An 18271-nucleotide genomic window follows, 5' to 3' on the forward strand; every position below is an offset into this window, starting at 1 on the left:
GTAGCAAAGACCTGAGTCAGGGGGCAGGCAGGCAAGGTCAGTGGAGGGGGGCGGGTCCCGACGAGGGGGCGGAGCCTAGGAGCGGCTGGCGAGAGGGCGGGGGCGGAGCCAGAGGTGGGCTGAGGCCCGAGTCAGGAGGCGGGGGCGGGACCGGGGGCGGGGCCTGGGCCCGTGGGGCTCGCGCCTGCGCACGGGCGTGCCGGGGCGGGGCTGCGCGCGCGCGCTGCGCGGGCCCTGGAGGGCGGAGTCCGGGCGGGCGCCGGCGAGGGCGGGGCGCGGTGGCCCTGGAGTCCTGTGCTCCCTCAGGCCGCGGAGGCGATGCTGGCTGCTGTGGGTCGGACGGCGGGGTCCGCGGGGATGTGACGGGCGGTCCTCGCCTCACCTGCGGTCCTTGGGCCCGTAGGTCCCCGGGCGACCCGCCGCGGGCCGCGGCCGAGGAGGCAGCGCGACCTCCGCACGGTGAGAGCCGGGGTCGGGGCGGGAGCCGGGCCGGAGTCCGGGAGGGGCGAGCGCCCGCGGAGCCCGGGCGGGGGGCGCAGTCGGGGGCCCAGGCGCCCGGGGTGGGGCACTGGCGCCCTCCGGCCCTCCGCGGCGACCTCCTGGAGCCCTCCGCGAGCCGCCTGAGGCGGGCGGGCGTGGACCCGGAGGCCGGACGCCGCCTGCCCGCGGCTGTGACAGGCGCGCGGCCTCGGGCCGCCGGGGCTGCAGCATCTCTGGGGAGATGGGGCGAGGCCGAGATACCCAGTGGGTTCGGAGCCGGGATGCTGGTGAGCGTTCACAGGGTCAGGTACCGGAGTGCCCTGAATGACGGGGTTTTTTTCTTTTTTATTGCTGGGCCACAACAAAGACACACCCTAAAACACATCCTGAGATCAAACTTTGGAGGACCGCAGCGTTGCCATAGGTTCAGATGCTGCCTCTCACTCCGTTTTAGACGTCTGCTATTTTTATACATATGTATATTTTTTATGCACCTACTTTTTTGTCAAAGTAGAAGGAGGCTGTCTCCTTTGAGGTGGTCGTTGGTGGCGAAGCTTGCGTTTGAATTTCAATAATTGCAAATTCATCTTTGTAGGCTGCCCAGCCAATTAGGCTTGCTGTTCCAAGACTAGGCCTTAGCCCCTGGAAATTACTCATGTATGGACTCTTCCTGGGACCAGGTTGGAAAGTGGATGTTTCACTCCCGTTGGTGAGATAAATGGAGCTTTCGGCTTTTCAAAGTAGCCATTTGAAAAGGCATTCCTTTTCTCCTTAGCGTTAAAATATAAAAGAACCTATTAATTTTGCCTTTTTTTGTTTTGAAATCATCATCTTTTAGACTAGTTTAAGGAGTTTAGTGGTGGCAGCTGTTTAACCAAAAGGAGTTTAAGATACTCTCCTTCTGCAAAAACATGTTTTATCTGTAATCAATATATGATAAGAATTTAAACATTCCTGAATGTTTTGCCTGAATTCAGTCTTCATCTCCTCTGATGTTAGTACTGTTTGCCTCTCTTAATTTATTGTAGCTCTTCAGTATTTTCTTACTTGGTTCTTTTCTTTAGTGTTCTCAACATTGACTTCAATTAATCTTTAGGTGAAAAACACACTTTCTTGAACCCCTTAGCAGTAATTTGTACTGGTTTACCCCAGTCTTGCATTAATATGCCAGACTAAGAAACTGCTAGAAGCAATCCTGAGAGCAGGAACTTTCCATTAAAAAAAACATTTTATTCTACCTCTCCACATCCAGACCTGCTTTTTTTTTTGTTTGTTGCCTTGACTCAATGCTTTTCACTGTCTGGTGGAAGAAGGGGCCTTTGGTTCTATGTTTAAAGTCCATCACTGATTCTCCATAATTTGTATTTGATAAAAGTCAAAGTCCTTCACAATTTCTAGTGCTTGTCTACATTTCTCATTTCATTTCTGCCATTTCGTCTGCCCTCTCCATACAGAGACTACTAGAGTTCTCTGAAGATGACGTCTTCCTGTGTGGTTTTACACTGTGCCCTCTGTGGAGATTTCTTCTCTACCTGTAAACAACTTGCTCTTCAAGACCTAACCAAACATCACGTCTGAATGTTGTCCAGATGTCTTCTCCCCCTTATCTAGACTGATCCAACAGTACATTGTACATTCTACAGTTAGCGTTTGTCAACTGGTAGTTAATTTGTTTATATGTCTGCCTCCACTAGACTTTTGGGCTTCTAAGGGAAGGGACCTTTGCAACTCTAGCACATACTGTGTGTGGCACAGGTGCTCAAAAACCATTTATTGAGTACATTTTTGAGGAATGCTCTCAGTCTTGAATATAGCTTTAAGAAGGGCAAAATGTGTTAACTACCTGTTTCAGTATCAGAAAACTTAGAAAAGATGAATGCACAAGGTACCTTTAAATTTCCAAGAATGAAGTCAAAATTATTGTTGTTGCTGGTTAGGAACGAAACCCCAGTTATGACAGAAAAACCAATACATTTTATGAGGCAAGAATGACAAGGACGTGGCCAGTAAAGATTGCTGCTGCTTTGATCTTAGGACTTTATTTTGAGGCAAAGTAATATGCTCAAGGTCATGCAGGTGAAGGGGCAGAGCTGGGATACAGTCCAGGTCTTTGACCCTCTGTGTATTTTACTTTTGTAATTCTCAGTCTTAATAATTGTTTCACAGCCTGAGTGGGGGGTTTTGAGAGGCATGGTCATGTACTGGTAAAGGGGGTCTATTAAATTAATAGAATATTGAATTTGAATGAATTAACAGATTATTTGGTTCAGCTTTTAAAATTTTACCCATTAAACAACTAAAGCCTGAAAGGCTTTGCTTGAGGTTACTTAGAGTCTCTTGTATCCCACGTCTCCTGACCTCATGCTTGTGTCTTTTTCATTACTGCATGGTGCTTTGCAGGGAAAATGAGGAAGTTGCCAATTTTCAGAGGGAGAGCAAGTCGGCTTGTACATTCTCTGTCCTTGAATGCTTAGCCGCCACTCCTAGGGGTTTAGAACCCTTGAGTGGCTGGGAAACGTGATAATTCATTTGGGGATGTAGGAGAAACCTAACCTTCACCATTCTACTCAGCCAGATAGTTTTTAACATCAGTGCTTGGGGCCCTATCTCCAGATGCCCCATAGCAAGTGGCTTCTGCTCACCATATGGAGATCCCACATACAATTACAGTTTGATGGTAAACTGAGATTTTAATAAGGTTACAGCTGGCTAATAGCATGGCTAAAATTACGCGTATGTCTAGGCTGTATGTGAGAAGAGCCTATGGATTTCTCCTATGTGATAGGCTTTTTGGTAAAAAAATTTATAGTTGTGGTTTTGCCTCTGAAAAGTCAGTTTTGAAGTGTGTACTTACTGTGGTGGACATGATCACTTCCAACACGCTTTTTATTTTACAAACAACTTAATGGTCAAAGAAATAAGAAAAAAAATCAAAATAAAATTTTTCTTTTCATTTATTTATTACCGTATATAAATGATTTTTTACTATAATCAAAGCATAAATATAATGTTTAATATTTGCTTTCTTTTTTTTCATTTTGCTATAGTTTTTCTACATTTGAAGTGTTATACAGTGTTACAGTGAGTTGAGTTACTTACTTTTAATAATTGGACATCCAAGGTGCTTCTTGTTTTGCAAGCGATGCAGTTAACATATAGCTGTCCTTCATTTTGCTTCTTTCCTTCTGGCTAAAGTCCCAGGAGGGGGATTACAAGGTCAGAGGGTATGAAGGTTTGTGTCACTTTTGAAAAATATTGCCAGATTTATTTCTGACAGGTTGTATTGATTTACAGTGTCTCCTGCAGTTTGGTTGACGAGTTTTATCATACTTTTATAGGCTTTTGTTTTCAAAAGTTTGTTTTTTAAAAATGGGTATGAAGGTACCTGCTGTGTAACATCACTATCCAAAATAGAAAAGCAAATGCAGTATTTTTGTAGTTTTATTTTCTTTGTATGAATTGTTTGTCCTTTGCCCATAAATTTACTGGAATTGTCTTACCAATTTTCATTACCATTTAACATCATAAATATATTAATCTCTTGAAATATGCTTCTGATCTGTTTTATTTTTGTTATTGTAGACTTTGCAGGTTTTTTTTTTTTTTTTTTTGGTGAGGAAGATTAGCCCTGAGCTAACATCCATTGCCAATCCTTGTCGTTTTGCTGAGGAAGACTGGCCCTGGGCTAACATCCGTCCCCATCTTCCTCTACTTTGTATGGGATGCCGCCGCAGCATGGCTTGATACGTGGTGCGTGGGTCTGTGCCCAGGATCTGACCCTGTGAACCCCGGGCCGCCAAAGTGGAGTGCGCCAACTTAACCACTATGCCACTGGGCTGGCCCCAACTTTGCAGTTTTTAAAATTATTAAAATCACTGACTTTAAAAAAATTTTGTGATTTCATCTTTTGATTGTGAGGTCTGAGAATGAATGTCACTCCACCATCTGATGCACACTTTTATTTTCTTAAGCCTCCAGAGTTTGTGTTTTATATATATATATATCTTTAACAAATTATATATGCAATTGAGATTGAATTTAATTTATGTGAATTTTATACTGAAGAGAATTACATTCTTATAAATATCTAAGCGAGTTTCCATTGGTAAGCTGCTGCTTTTTTCCTTCTTGAACTTGAATAAGAAACAAAACAAAACAAAACTACCTAATTATCTTTTTTATAAATGAGTACTTGTTTTTAATAAATTATAGTAAATTTAGATGAACCAAAACTTTCATGAAAGCAATATTTTGGTTAATTGAAGTTTTTGTTGATTCAGGATTCACCAGAAGGCATTTCTGATTTAACTCTTATTCTAAACTCTTCATTCTAAAACGTATGAAAGTAAAACGTTGGTTATCCGCTTCCTTTGGGGAGTGAGACATTCTAGATAGATGAGATATTTCAGGGTAATAGTTAACACTGAGTGCTGGGTACCAGCATGGTAGTTTCTTACTTAATCCTCATAACAGCGCTATGAGGTACTTAATCCTCATAACAGTGCTATGAGGTACTTAATCCTCATAACAGTGCTATGAGGTACTTAATCCTCATAACAGCGCTATGAGGTACTTAATCCTCATAACAGTGCTATGGTAAGTTCTATGATAAGTTCTGCCTCTATGGTAAGAGGTAAGTTGTTTTCATATCCTCATTTTGCACATGAGAAAACTTAGGGAGATGAAGTAACCTACCAAAGGTAACAAAGCTAGTAAGCAGTGGAACTGGAACCCAGTCTGCCTGCTTTTAAAAGGCTCCATTTGAAAAATGTATTATATTATCTTATTTTCTGTGCTAAGGATTTGAACTTTATCTCTTAGGCATTGGAAAGGTATTAGATGTTTCAAAGCAGGAGGATAATATGGTATGTCTTTTAGGGAGATGGCTGATGTGGCAATGTGGAAATATATTGAATTGTGTTTCTGATAAGTAGTGGTTGAAATAGGGCATGAGAAATGAAGCCTGAACTGCAAGTGGATTTGGAGATCAGGGGATATTATGGAAAGATACACGACTTAGTAACTGACTTACAAGAGAGTGGGAAGCTGGAGTGTTGATTTGGAAGATACTGAGTGGGGTAATGACAGGTGAGTATGTGCTCACAGCACTTTGTTATAGCATTGACTATGATGTATTGTACCTAATCATGTGACACATCTAGCTCCCCCAGTGGACTGTCTGCATGTCAAGGACAGAGGCTGAGTAGAAGACATGAGCTAATTCAGGATGAGCTAATACAGGAACAGGGCAAGAGACTGAATTGGGGGTAGGAAACACCAAATCACCAAAATCAAAGAGTGGATGGAGGAAGAGGAGGTCGAGAAAGTGACAGCTGTCAGGGAGGAGGGGGGAGAGCCATCAGTGCCAGATGCAAGGGAGGAGTGCTAAGGAGAGGGAAGTATATTAGCACAGAAGTAAACACAAAATGCTGCCTCAGGCTACACACAGTTCAGGTTGGTGTGCCCTAATGTGATATGCTGATGACCAGAGGTTGTGTAGAGCTGAATTGTCTTTCCTCGGTACTGACTTTTTTTCCCCTCAGACCTTTCTCGGAGTATCCTGTGGTGGCCAGCCTCTTTTAGCTTCTAACATCTGCTTGCTACAGGTGCTGATGCTGGGGCATGACTCAGCCTGTTGAGAGCAACCAATCAGAACTCTCCTTTCTTTTTAAGTGAATTGACCAATCAGAGTATGTTAGATGTAGGCTCTGAGTTTTCGGCTCTTCTCTGATGAGTTGATTCCTTTTGAATGACCCCAGAGTTAGTTCTGTGACTTTCAAGCCTTGTAGTTGCTTATTTTGAGATTTGGTGCCATTGGGAAGCCAGAGGATTCTTAAAGGCTGTATCTGTGAAAGCTGAAGTTTTTCACCTGTTTATTTTTCCATGTTGATCAGTAGATTAGTTTGAATATAGTTGGATCATCTTTGAAGATTGTTGATCTTAAAAATGCCCCAAGACCATCATTCCAAATAATTAAGAATCTCTCTTCTCTTCATACAGTTCTATAGTTGTCTGAGGTGTGGGGGCTTGTTTAAAATTTCCTTGGTCAGTTCCTAACTTACTTCATATGTCTGTTTTTCAAAGAGTCACTTAGAAAAGGAATTTGTGCTTGATTTCTTCTCCTACCATTTGCTTTGGAGCATCCTTACCCTTCATTCTCTGCCTTCTCCTTCTCAGTTTTTATTGGCCCGGTTTCTGTACTTGGTAAGTACAGTGGGAAGAGAAAAAAACATGGATTATTACGTCTCTCTTCCCTTCCTTTCCATGGTTGTTACCACCGTTCTCTCCCCAATCACTGCTCCCAGCTGTCCAGTTTGGCATGGCTTCCTGCCCCATATCTTTAGTTCTATGTGTGGGCATGGGAGATTCGAGACAGTTCTTTAGGGTTTTGGTCCTTCTGTGATCTCTATTTTGGTGTCTGGTATTGAAAAGCCCAGATGAACTCATATCTTAGCAGATGCTTTCTGTTCCCTTGCAATCTATGTTTAAAATGCAAAAACTAAAATCAGGTCCTGTTTCTTTGAATTCATTCTCTCTCTCTCACTCACATCCCTCCCCCCATACCAAGATATCGCAATCTTTAATGACTGAGCCCCTAGTGGATACACTAGGGACAACAAAGATAGGCAGACACCAGAAGGTACTTTGAATTGTTGTTGTCATCGTATTAATGATATTTGATTGCAGCCTGAGTGCTTTGGGGAAATTTGAGAGCTTTCTCTGACCATTATGTCTTGGCAGCCAGTGTTAATGATTGGGAGTTACGATTTTCTCTGAAGACCATAGCTTAGAAAAGCAGGAACTATTCATAACAGCTTTTTTAGTGTGCAGAATGGGTCTGGTGATATTTTGGTTCAAGTTGGTAGGCCAGCTTACAGGAAACATATCCATGTGGTATTTCTTTACAGGGAGTGGGGAGGCAGGGATGGCCATTTTTTTTCTTATTCTTCCTTTTGTTTTTATTTTTAAAATTTTCCTCAAGTTTATTTTCTTCATTTTAGGTTAGTCTGGACTTGTCAACTCTTATTTATTACTGGCATCAGCTAGAGTTGTAGACTTTGCCGTTGTTGTGGCCACTCTTGCAGTCGACATTTTTCAAGGTCTTGAGAAGTTATGTACTGTCAATTCCTTCAACCCAGGCCTTGACACCAGATCGTGAGTCTGGATCTCCTTCGTTCCTGCCATCCATCCTTTCAAGAGATACCTGCTGAGCACTTGCTAGTAATAGTGCAGTGAAGAAAACACATTTTCTGCCCTTGTGAAACTTACATTCTAATGACAAGGTACAGAAAATAAACAAGTATATATGTAAAGTGTCAGCTATTATAGTGCTGTGGAGAAAAACAAAGCAGAATAAGGTGGAAAGAGCATGTGAGGGAGATACTGCCGTTTTATATAAGGTGGTTAGAGAAGGCTGAAATGATGAGTTGCAGAGATGTGGAAGAAGTGATACTGTGACCCAGTCTGTGCAGATATTGGGGGAGAGCTTTTGAAGAAGATGGAGCAAGAGTGCAGATGTCTTCTGGTTGAAGCGTGCTTGACCTGTTTGAGGAGTGGCAAGTAGATCAGTGGAAGCATTGAGGGGAATGATTGGTGGAAGATGAGGTGGGGGCCATAGGGGGATGGGAGAGGGGTGCGTGAAAGATCGTGTATAGCCTTGTAGGCCAGTAGGACTTTGGCTTTTAGTCTGAAGATGGGAAGTCATTGAAGGGTTTTTGACTTGTTTTAAGTAGATCTCTTGACTGCTATGTAGAGCTGTCAGAGGTGGGGCATAATGAGATCATTCAGCAGGCTCCAGCAACAATCAGGGGTAGGAGATGATGGTGATTTTAGGCAGGGATTGGGAGAAGTGACCACTTCTGTATACATTTTGAAGGCAGAGGCAATAGAATGTGATGGTGGATTGGATGTGGGTTGAGTTTTGGCCTGAACAACTGGAATAATGGAGTTGCTGTTTACTGAGATAGGGAAGACTGCAGGAGAAGCAGGTTATAGGGGGAAATAGTGAGTTCAATTTTGGACACGTTAAGTTAGCAATCCAGGTGGAGATAACTATCTAGACAGCTGGGTATACATGAGTCTGCAGTTCAGGGCAGAGATATGGGCTGGAGATAGTATTTAATACCATGAGAACTGATTAAGATAATCTAGCGAGTAAGTGCGGCTGGAGAAGTTGTCATTCAAAGACTTTGCCTTCCGGTCCTATAATGTTTACAGAGAGAGGGGGGGACAGGGAGAGGGAGAGGGAGAGGGAGAGTTAGAGCTAGCGCTAGCAAAAGAGACTAAGAAGCACCCCATGAAGAAGGAGGAAAATTACGAGTGAATGGTATCCCTGAAGCCAAGTGAAATGCTTTAATGAGGGAGTGAGTGATCAGCTGTGTCAGATGCTATTAGATCGAGGACTAAGATGTGATGGTTAGATTTAGCAATGTGAAAATCATTGGTGACCTTCACAGGTTGTTCCTGGTGGAGTGGTGGAGATGAAAACTTGATTGGAATGGGTTTGAGAGAGAACTGTAGGAGAGGAATTGGAGACAGCCAATTCTTTCGAGGAGTTTATTATAAATTAAAGCTGAGAGAAACAGAGTGATAGCTGGAGAGGATGTGGAGTCAAGGAATTTTTATTTTTTCTAAGATGGGTACTTTTCTAGTATATTGTATAAATACAAAGTATTTATAACTGATGGAATGACCCAATAGAGAGAGAGAAAAAGAAGACAGGAGCCATTTCTTTGAAAAATAAATGCAATTAATTTTATCCTAATTGGTGAACCCGAGGTCTATCATTATGATATATATTTCCTTGTGTATTGACCTGTTTATTTCAAATGAAGGCAGTGGCTGGTGGGGAGAGGTGTTAAAGAACATCCCCTCCCTCCAATTTGGTGAATTTTTATCAGTTCAAAACTGTAGTTTTTGTATGTGGGTAACAAAATTTTTTATGAATCCTTAGGAAATGAGTTAAATGATTTTTTTTTGCTAATCCATTTTTCTCTGGTAACTTTTCTCTGTTATCATTCTCAGCAGTTTTGCACAGTGCTTGCCCCGTGGTAGGTTCTAAATTTTGATTTGGTGATCTCTGTCCAATATGGTAGTTTTAGTATGAAGTTACCTTTTTACAAAAGGAAAAAAAATTTTTTTAATTAAAAAAAAACTTGTATAAATGAAGTACTTTTAAGGGGAAAATTTAATAGCCACTCTTTTTCCTTTTTTTTAAATGCACCTGACTGCACTTTTACTGTAATTGCTTCTGATTATTGAGTTGATGTCTGAGATGAGTTCAGAAACTTGTGTTGAAAGCCCATGTTACAGTCACGACACTTCAGCTGCCTCTCTCTGTGGTTCATTTATGTTTGAGTGAGTAGTTGTCAATGTTTAGTGCTGGAGCGTTGTTGCAATCGCCGCTGCTTCTTTTTTTTCTTCTTCTTCTTCTTTTTTTTTTTGTGAGGAAGATTGGCCCCGAGCTAACATTTGTTGCTAGTCCTCCTCTTTTTGCTTGAGGAAGATTGTTGCTGAGCTAACATCCATGCCAGTCTTCCTCTGCTTTATATATGGAATGCTGCCACAGGATGGCTCCATGAGCGGTGCGTAGGTCCGCACCCAGGACCCAAACCTGTGAACCCATGAACCCCAGGCTACCGAAGCAGAGCGCGTGAACCTAACCACTACGCCATTGGGCTGGCCCCTGCAGTCGCTTCTTAATCTTCCTCATTGGTCTTCCTCCAGATTTTCTTCCCTTACCGCTGATCCATGCTGCTGACTTTTGGATTTCTGAAACACAGGTGTGATCAGGTCCTGTATTGCTTAAAAATCTGTGGTACGCTGTTGTCTACGGAAGTTAATACGCCCTCTTTTTAGCTTCTTGCCCACCGCCTGCTTGTACTTGCGCTCTACTTGAGGGGATCTGGAGTGCTCCTTAGGGGGTCCTGATGCACATGGGATGTTTCTTACCACAGGACTACAGGATAACTGTCAAATGCGTTATCAGTGTACAGAAAGTTCTCCATGAGCTGTGGCCCTCATCTGCTGTCATGTTTACAGGAAGATGAGAAACTCTGACATTTCTATGCTTTTGCATATACTCTTCCTTTTTTTGCAAATACCATTCAGCTTCTTAGCTATCTTATTAAATCACGTCATCTTTTTAAAAGCCGAATATAGATGTCTTTTCTTGCAGGAAAGCTTTTAGGCATATTTTCATCATGCCTCTTCTATGCATCCTCCATTATATTTGCTGTTGCCTGTGTTGCTCTAACATTTTGCAGTTATTTTGTTGTATTTTACTCTGTTTGCTTTCATGTCTGGTCCCCGTTACCCCAACACAAATTTATAGTCACTCAATAAATTTTTGTTGAATGAATGATTGAGTAAAGCAAATAACTATTCAACATTGACCCAATTTTGATAGACCCATTTGGTTGGGCTTTTACGTCAATTTAATTTGTACAGAATATACAAATGAGCAATTCAGATAGCATTCTTTTTTTTTTTTTTAATTTTTTTTTTATTATTATTTTTTTTATTGATGTTTTAATGGTTTCTAACATTGTGAAATGAAATTTTGGGTTGTACATTTTTGTTTGTCCATCACCACATATATGACTCCCTTCACCCCTTGTGCCCACCCCCACTGCCCTGGTAACCACAGTCCAGTTTTCTCTGTCCATGTGTTGGTTTATATTCCACATATGAGTGAGATCATACAGTGTTTGTCTTTCTCTTTCTGGCTTATTTCACTTAACATAATACGCTCCAGGCCCATCCATGTTGTTGCAAATGGGACGATTTTGTCTTTTTTTATGGCTGAGTAGTATTCCATTGTATATATATACCACATTTTCTTAATCCAGTCGTCAGTCGAGGGACACTTAGGTTGCTTCCACTTCTTGGCTATGGTGAATAATGCTGCAATGAACATAGGGGTGCATAAGCCTCTTTGGATTGTTGACTTCAGGTGCGTTGGATAGATTCCCAGTAGTGGGATGGCTGGATCATAGGGCATCTCTATTTTTAATTCTTTGAGGAATCTCCATACCGTTTTCCATAGAGGCTGCACCAATTTGCATTCCCACCAGCTGTGTATGAGGGTTCCTGTTTCTCCACATCCTCTCCAACATTTGTTGTTTTTTTGTCTTGGTGATTATAGCCATTCTAACAGGCGTGAGGTGGTATCTTAGTGTGGTTTTGATTTGCATTTCCCTGATGATTAGTGATGTTGAGCATCTTTTCATGTGCCTATTGGCCATCAGATAGCATTCTTAAAGACAAAGTCATACCCTAAAGTGTCTTAGGAAATTAATACTTTATTAAATATTTCTTAAGAGCAAATAATGAGATTTCTTGATGATTTCATTATATATCTCAAATCTCTATTTTTGTCTGAATATCTGAATACTTTTTTCCACCGTAGTTTCATTTTTTTCTGTTTGATATTTTTATTTGGATGTTGTCCTTAGACACACTCCACCCTAAACGTATCTTAAACTTATTCCCTAAACTTGATCTTGACTTTTCCATTACTGTTTTCTGTATCACTGTCTTGTAGGTCACTTAGGATTGTAGGTCACTCTGATACTTCAGAGAAGTATCTTTAGTCTCATTTCTATGTCTTATGTTACTGAGTTCTATTATAGTTCAACAAGCATTTTTTGGCCACTTTTGATGTTCCTGATTTGTTAGGGCTGGTGATGAGAAGCTGAAGAGGAGAGGATCTCAGTCCACAAATGATTATGATACAATGTGATGAGTATAATAATATAATAATAGTGGAATCTTTAGGGCACCCTGGGAGTAGTGAGTGTCTCTCTTTCGTGTATCCCTTAATTCTTACTTTGGCTACTGCTACCCTCTTTCAGGCTCATTACTATGTTTAGATAATTTTAAGACTGTTTGATAGCTTGTCTTACCTTAACTCTCTTGTCATTCCAGTTCATCATGGACGCTGTCACCAGAGTAGTGGTCTTAAAAAGAAAAAAAAAATACCTGTTTTTCTTCTTCCTGCTCACAGAATAAAATCCAAAATAGAATAAAGTCTGGGATTCAAAGCCTTTGGCCCAGACTTCCTTTCTTGTCTTCTGCTACCTGAACCAGCAAAACTCTTCTACATTGTGTTCCAGACACACTTCACACTTTTCCTTCTTTGCCTTGTTTGCTTGAGCCATTCTGCCTCTCGACAGTATTTTTACTCTTGCTTCCTCTGCTTACTGAAGTCATATGTGTCCTTGGATGTAGTTCCTAATTGTTAAACCCAGTGTGAACCTTTTAGATGATCATGCCCATGTTCTTAGCACCCTGTCTTCCTTTGCCTTCATGACATCACTCTCTCCTGTTTCTCTTTCTTACCTATTCTTTCTCAGCTGTCTTTATTGACTCATATCCCTGAATGTTCATGTTTCCCAGAGTTTCAAGCTGACCTCTTTTTTCTTCATTGTGTCATACTTTCTTGAACACACGTTGTTTTTCGTTATCTTCTTTCTGTATTCATTTCCTTAGCCCATTTTCTCTCTTGAGCACTCCAGTCCTTAGGTTTGCTTCTTAGAATGCCCACCTGATTGTCTAGCAGAAAACCTGAAACTTAAAACATCAAAAATTAAGTCCATGGGGCTGGGCTGGTGGCGTGGTGGTTAGGTTTGGCGCTCTCCACTTGGGTGGCCCAGGTTCACAGATTTGGATCCTGGGCGTGAACCTACACCACTCATCAAGCCATGCTGTGGCAGCATTCCACTTGCAAAATAGAGGAGGAGTGGCACAGATGTTAGCTCAGGGCCATTCTTCCTCCAGCAAAAAGATGAAGATTGGCAACAGCTGTTAGCTCAGGGCCAATCTTCCTCACCGGAAAAGAAAAAAAAAATTAAATCCGTGGTCTTCTCCAGACCCATGTATTCACCTTGTTTTCCTGTCTTGGTTAATGATGCTGCCAGTCACTCAGTTACTCAAATTATAAACCTGGGAATCAGCTTGACTTCTGTTCTCTTATCCCTCATTTTCCGTGAGTTGTCAAATCCTGCTGATGGAGCTGTTCCCTCTCCGTTCCCTTTACTGTTTCCTGGGGCCAGGCTCTAATATCCTGAATAGATCATTGTAAAATGCCCCTTTAAAGTAAGTCTTCTGCCAGGTCCTGGATATTCTATAGGAAATGCATGTTGGTTGTATTCTGTAGGAATGCCAAAGGCAAAATAGTTTTGGGTCTGCCCCTAGAATAGTTCTTGAACCATAGACTAATCCTTGTGTATCCATTAAAGGTCAATTTTCTAAATATCTGTATTAGATGACATTGTTAGAAAATAATTTATGCTTTTTACAAGAAGTTTTCTTAAGGATTAAGAATATGATTTGTAAAGATTAGAGGGAAAAAGCAAGAAAAGATATATGGAAACAGATTTCTGGTTGGGATAAGTGCCAGAAATGATCTTATAGGACATTTTCTTAATGAGCTAGAAAAGAGATTAAAAGTTTGAAATAACACTTGGTGCATTATGTCCAAATGCCAGTTAAAGAGCAGTTAACTACAGGAAGATCTTGAACAGACTGTGGATAGACAGAAATGAGAGCTGTAGCGTGGGGAATGGTAAGCTAATATGTTTGAGTAGTACAGTGAAGAGATGCTGTTTCGCTGTCAGTTAATACCCAGGAGAGACTCCTGATATTGTTGTGTGTTCCTGGAAGTTACTGGCCTAATGTGCTAATGCTACAGATGTGGTGACATAATCACTGTACCTCTACATTATCTAATATGTTTCATAAGCACAAGTTTAGTATTGAATCATCATTTTCTGAACCCAGATATAGAAGAGCTCTTTAGTTTCTTGAATTTTTTCTTGATTTTCTAACAGTAGATTTTAGATAGAATTTGTCTTGCTTGTAACATTTAAAAAAGTCCAAATTGGCAGAAGAAAGTGCATTAAAACTTGAGTCCCTATAGTCTGAATGATTTAGCACATATTTCAAAATAGTTGTATTTTATATATTGTGAATATTTTACAAAAGTGTTAAGTGAGTTTTTATTAGCTTTTGCTGTTGTTATATTGTTGATCTTTATTTATTTTCTGATGAATTTAGGGTTTATGAGGCTGGCACTAGATTCTCACTTGGAAGTTACCTGGAAAATCTATTTGTGCATTCTTTATTTATTTTTTATTTTTTTGTGAGGAAGATCAGCCCTGAGCTAACATCCATGCTAATCCTCCTCTTTTTGCTGAGGAAGACCAGCTCTGAGCTAACATCTATTGCCAATCCTCCTCCTTTTTTTTTCCCCAAAGTCCCAGTAGATAGTTGTATGACACAGTTGCACATGCTTCTAGTTGCTGTATGTGGGACACGGCCTCAGCATGGCCGGACAAGCGGTGGGTCGGTGCGTGCCCGGGATCCAAACCCGGGCGGCCAGTAGTGGAGCGCGCACACTTAACTGCTAAGCCACGGGGCCGGCCCATATTTCTGCATTCTTATTGTAGCGTTTTGAAGCTGAGAGTAGAGTGTGTGTATCGTTTTGGCTTATATTGTTCTACCTAGCAGCTCCCCTGTGGAGCAAGTGAGAAAGAAAGGAAAAAGCATCAGAGTTCCCAAGTTGGACCAAAGTAGGTGAGTGGCATTTTGAGCCGACTGAGTAGTGTGCTGTAGTAAGGAGTCCTGAAAGAGCATAGTATGGTCACAGTCCTTGGGTGGTTTGCTGTGAGTGGAAGGCAGGGTTTCTTGGGTCACAGTGGGAGAGAGCAGCTGCAAAGCAATACCAAAGCCAGATTCTGAAGGCCTTTGTAATCCTAGCTGTACTTACTTACTGTCCATGTGTCTATGGACAGATTATGTGATTTCTCCCAGTTTCGGTTTCTTTAGATCTACAAAATAAGAATAATAAAAATATCTACATTGTAGGATTGTTGTGAGAGTTAAATGAGATAATTCCGTTACCTGGCATGCAAGTACTCAATAGGTATCAGCTGCTGTTGTTAGTACTGTTTTAAGGCATTCATTCTTTGGGAAGCCACTGAAGGATTTTAAATTGAAGAGTGACATGATCAGGTTTACAATTTTGAATATTAACTCTGTGAAAAGTATAAAGGATGAATTGAAGGGGAAGAAACTGAAGGTAGGGAATTAAGGAAACCTATGCTAGAATACTGGCTAGAGATGGTAAGATTCTACATTAAGAAATAAGGTGGTGTTGGAGAGGACAGGATAGATTTGAGAATTATTACAAATTGACCTGTGCGTTGTATTCCGTGAGTTGGGGAGATCTAAACGGACCTAGGAGAATAGACAGCGAGGATGAAGACAGAGCACCCAGCTGAGTACGAAACATTGTGCTCTCCTGTTAGTAATAGGAGAGGGCAGAAGAGAGTGGTTAGAGGCACATGCTCACCATTGCCAGTGATCTGATGGCTGAGCTGGGCTGTCCACTGTTCCTCAGATGGGGCTGGAGCATTTGGGCAACTCTAGATGAGTGCAGAGCAGTGACTTTGGGCAGCACACAGGGATGATGTGCCAAGTATCAGGAAGCTCTCCTGAGTGCAGGCGAGACATGGCATAAACCACAGTAGACCGAAGCAGCACCAGGCATGAAACAGAGGAAGAACTAGTTCCTAAGGGGCTAGAAGGACAAACAGACAGTGTTGCATAGTATTTGGATTTGCATCTCTAGGTTCTGCCCTTTCTAAGTGCTAAAAGAGGATCAGGCCCTATGAGGGACTCACCTAAGTTTTGTTAATTTTGCAAGCTCAGAAATATCCTTTCAGCATTTGGTATTTTAATATTTGATAGTGGGACATTTTGAAGTGTTATCCTGTAGTCATTTTGGGTAAAGATGCATTTCTACTTTATAGCTTTGTTTTTGGAGTACTTTTTGTATATTCTCATTTAATCATATTCTCTTTGATAAGTTTAATTGTACCATTTGATAAATTGCCTTTCACAGTAAAATGATTGGTTTTTAATTTGTTTAATAAGTTGAATATTACCTTACATAATTTTACTTAAAGATTCTTTGATAATAGAGAACAAAGTTCTGTCTAGAGTGTTATGACATGTATGTTCTTGTCACTAAAGTATTCGTTGCATTGTATCGACCAATTGCTAGTACAGGTTAAATATAAATCCACTTTGATTTTAAGGTGTAGTTGATACTCAGGCCTCAGCCTAAGATACCCTTTTACTTTTTATCAATTATATTTTATAAAATTATAATGATTTCTGTTATTGAATTAAACAAGATTGTGGTATTGTGTGTACTGTTATTGGCATTTTAGTTCTTGATCAGCAGCTCCTAGACATTATGTCTCCTTTGCTATGGAATTAGAGTGGGACTCGTTCTATGTATTGCTATGTCCAAGGCCAAAAAAAATACCTTTTAGTAGAACTGCAGTCATAGCATATTTAGATTTTTCAATAACCTCTATTTCTTCACTCAATAGCTTGAATGTTTTTTCTGCATATTATGATAGTCCTTAGGAATTAAAAAAACCCAGCTATATTGTGGTCTTTGTTCTCAAGAAGCTCTCTGGCTAGTAGAGAAAATAGAACACGTGTAGACATGGTTTTAAAAATAAAATAGTATGATAATTGCTACACCCAGAGAGATATGGGAGCTTATAGGAGAAGCACTTTGTCCAGGTAGATGTCACATGAACATGCTAATTCTACAGTGAGATTTATTGCTATATATTACGTGAGAAGAGAAAATACAAACCCGAAGAGCTGTCATCTAGCAGCCTGATAGATCAGGACATAGGACATAGTGCATTCCAGAGGACAGAGATATAGACATTGTACTTCACAGGAGATTGCAAATTGCAAGTAGCCTGTTGTTACAGTCCTCACCTCTTGTCATGCCATCTCTTTATGGAGCTGTTTATGCTGGTTGTCTTCCCGATGGGGACACTGCTCTGGGTAGTGGAAAAGACAAGATGGCTGGTTGGAGGGAAATAGCTATGAGATGGGTTGAAAAGAATTGGAATTATTTAGCATGAATAAGAGCAGTCTAGAACTGACTACTTTAAATTTTTTTTTTATTTGGAAATAATTTTGTACTCAGAGAAAAGTTGCAAGAGTAAGAATAGTACAAAGAATGTCCAAATAGTCTTTAGCCAGATTCACCTATTTCTAATATTTTATGCCATTGGCTTATCCTTTGCTCTCTCACATACGTACTTATATATGTATATGTGTACGTATGTCTAATACATATATATGGTCTCTCGTACACACACACGCCAAGTATTCGAGAGAAAGTTGCATACATCATGACGCTTGACTCCTAAATACTTTCACATGTATTTCCTAAGAATAGGGATTTTTTTTTTACATAACCACTCTACAGTTATGGACTTTACTAAATTTAACATTGATACAATAAATAATTTAATCTACCTTTTGTGTTCCTTTTTTTTTTTTTCAATTGACCAAGTCTACTTTATAGTATTTCCCCTCTCTTTCCACAGACTGCTTTTTAAAGAGCAGAGAATGAATCATGAGAGAGCTTTGGTAGAAATTTTCTATTAAGGATCTAAAGAAAATCATGGAGACTTAAAGTTGGATTCTCCTTTCATTCCACACTGTCTTTCCCTCAGTCTTTGCATCTCAGAAAGTGGCAGCACCATTTGATTAGTTGTTCAGGCCGGAAACCTTAGAGTCATCCTTGATTTCTCTCTCTCCCTTTTCCCTCATCCCTGTGTTTAATCCACCAGCAAGTGCTGTTGCTCCTGACTTGCCCATATGTCTTGAACTCTTCTATTCCTTTCTATCCATCTACTTCAACCGGCCTAGACTGTCATCATTTCTCCTCCGGACTCCTTCCTACCCA

The 18271-nt window shown here is 40.8% G+C and overlaps 1 protein-coding gene across 7 annotated transcripts in view; it reads left to right on the top strand.

Moving 5' to 3' along the window:
- Positions 1-272: 272 nt before the first annotated feature.
- The window catches only part of CCSER2 (coiled-coil serine rich protein 2), a 188402-nt gene continuing 170403 nt past the window's right edge, over positions 273-18271 (top strand). For 4 of the 7 annotated variants that reach the window (XM_058542806.1, XM_058542808.1, XM_058542807.1 and 1 more), the window contains exon 1: positions 274-459. The gene's annotated coding sequence lies outside the window, so the exon portion shown is untranslated. Of the gene's footprint in view, positions 460-18271 lie in introns of all 7 variants that reach the window. The other 3 variants (XM_058542803.1, XM_058542804.1, XM_058542805.1) reach the window with 1 other exon arrangement.

This window comes from Diceros bicornis, chromosome 6 (assembly GCF_020826845.1).
Source record: "Diceros bicornis minor isolate mBicDic1 chromosome 6, mDicBic1.mat.cur, whole genome shotgun sequence".
Lineage (NCBI taxonomy): Eukaryota > Metazoa > Chordata > Mammalia > Perissodactyla > Rhinocerotidae > Diceros > Diceros bicornis.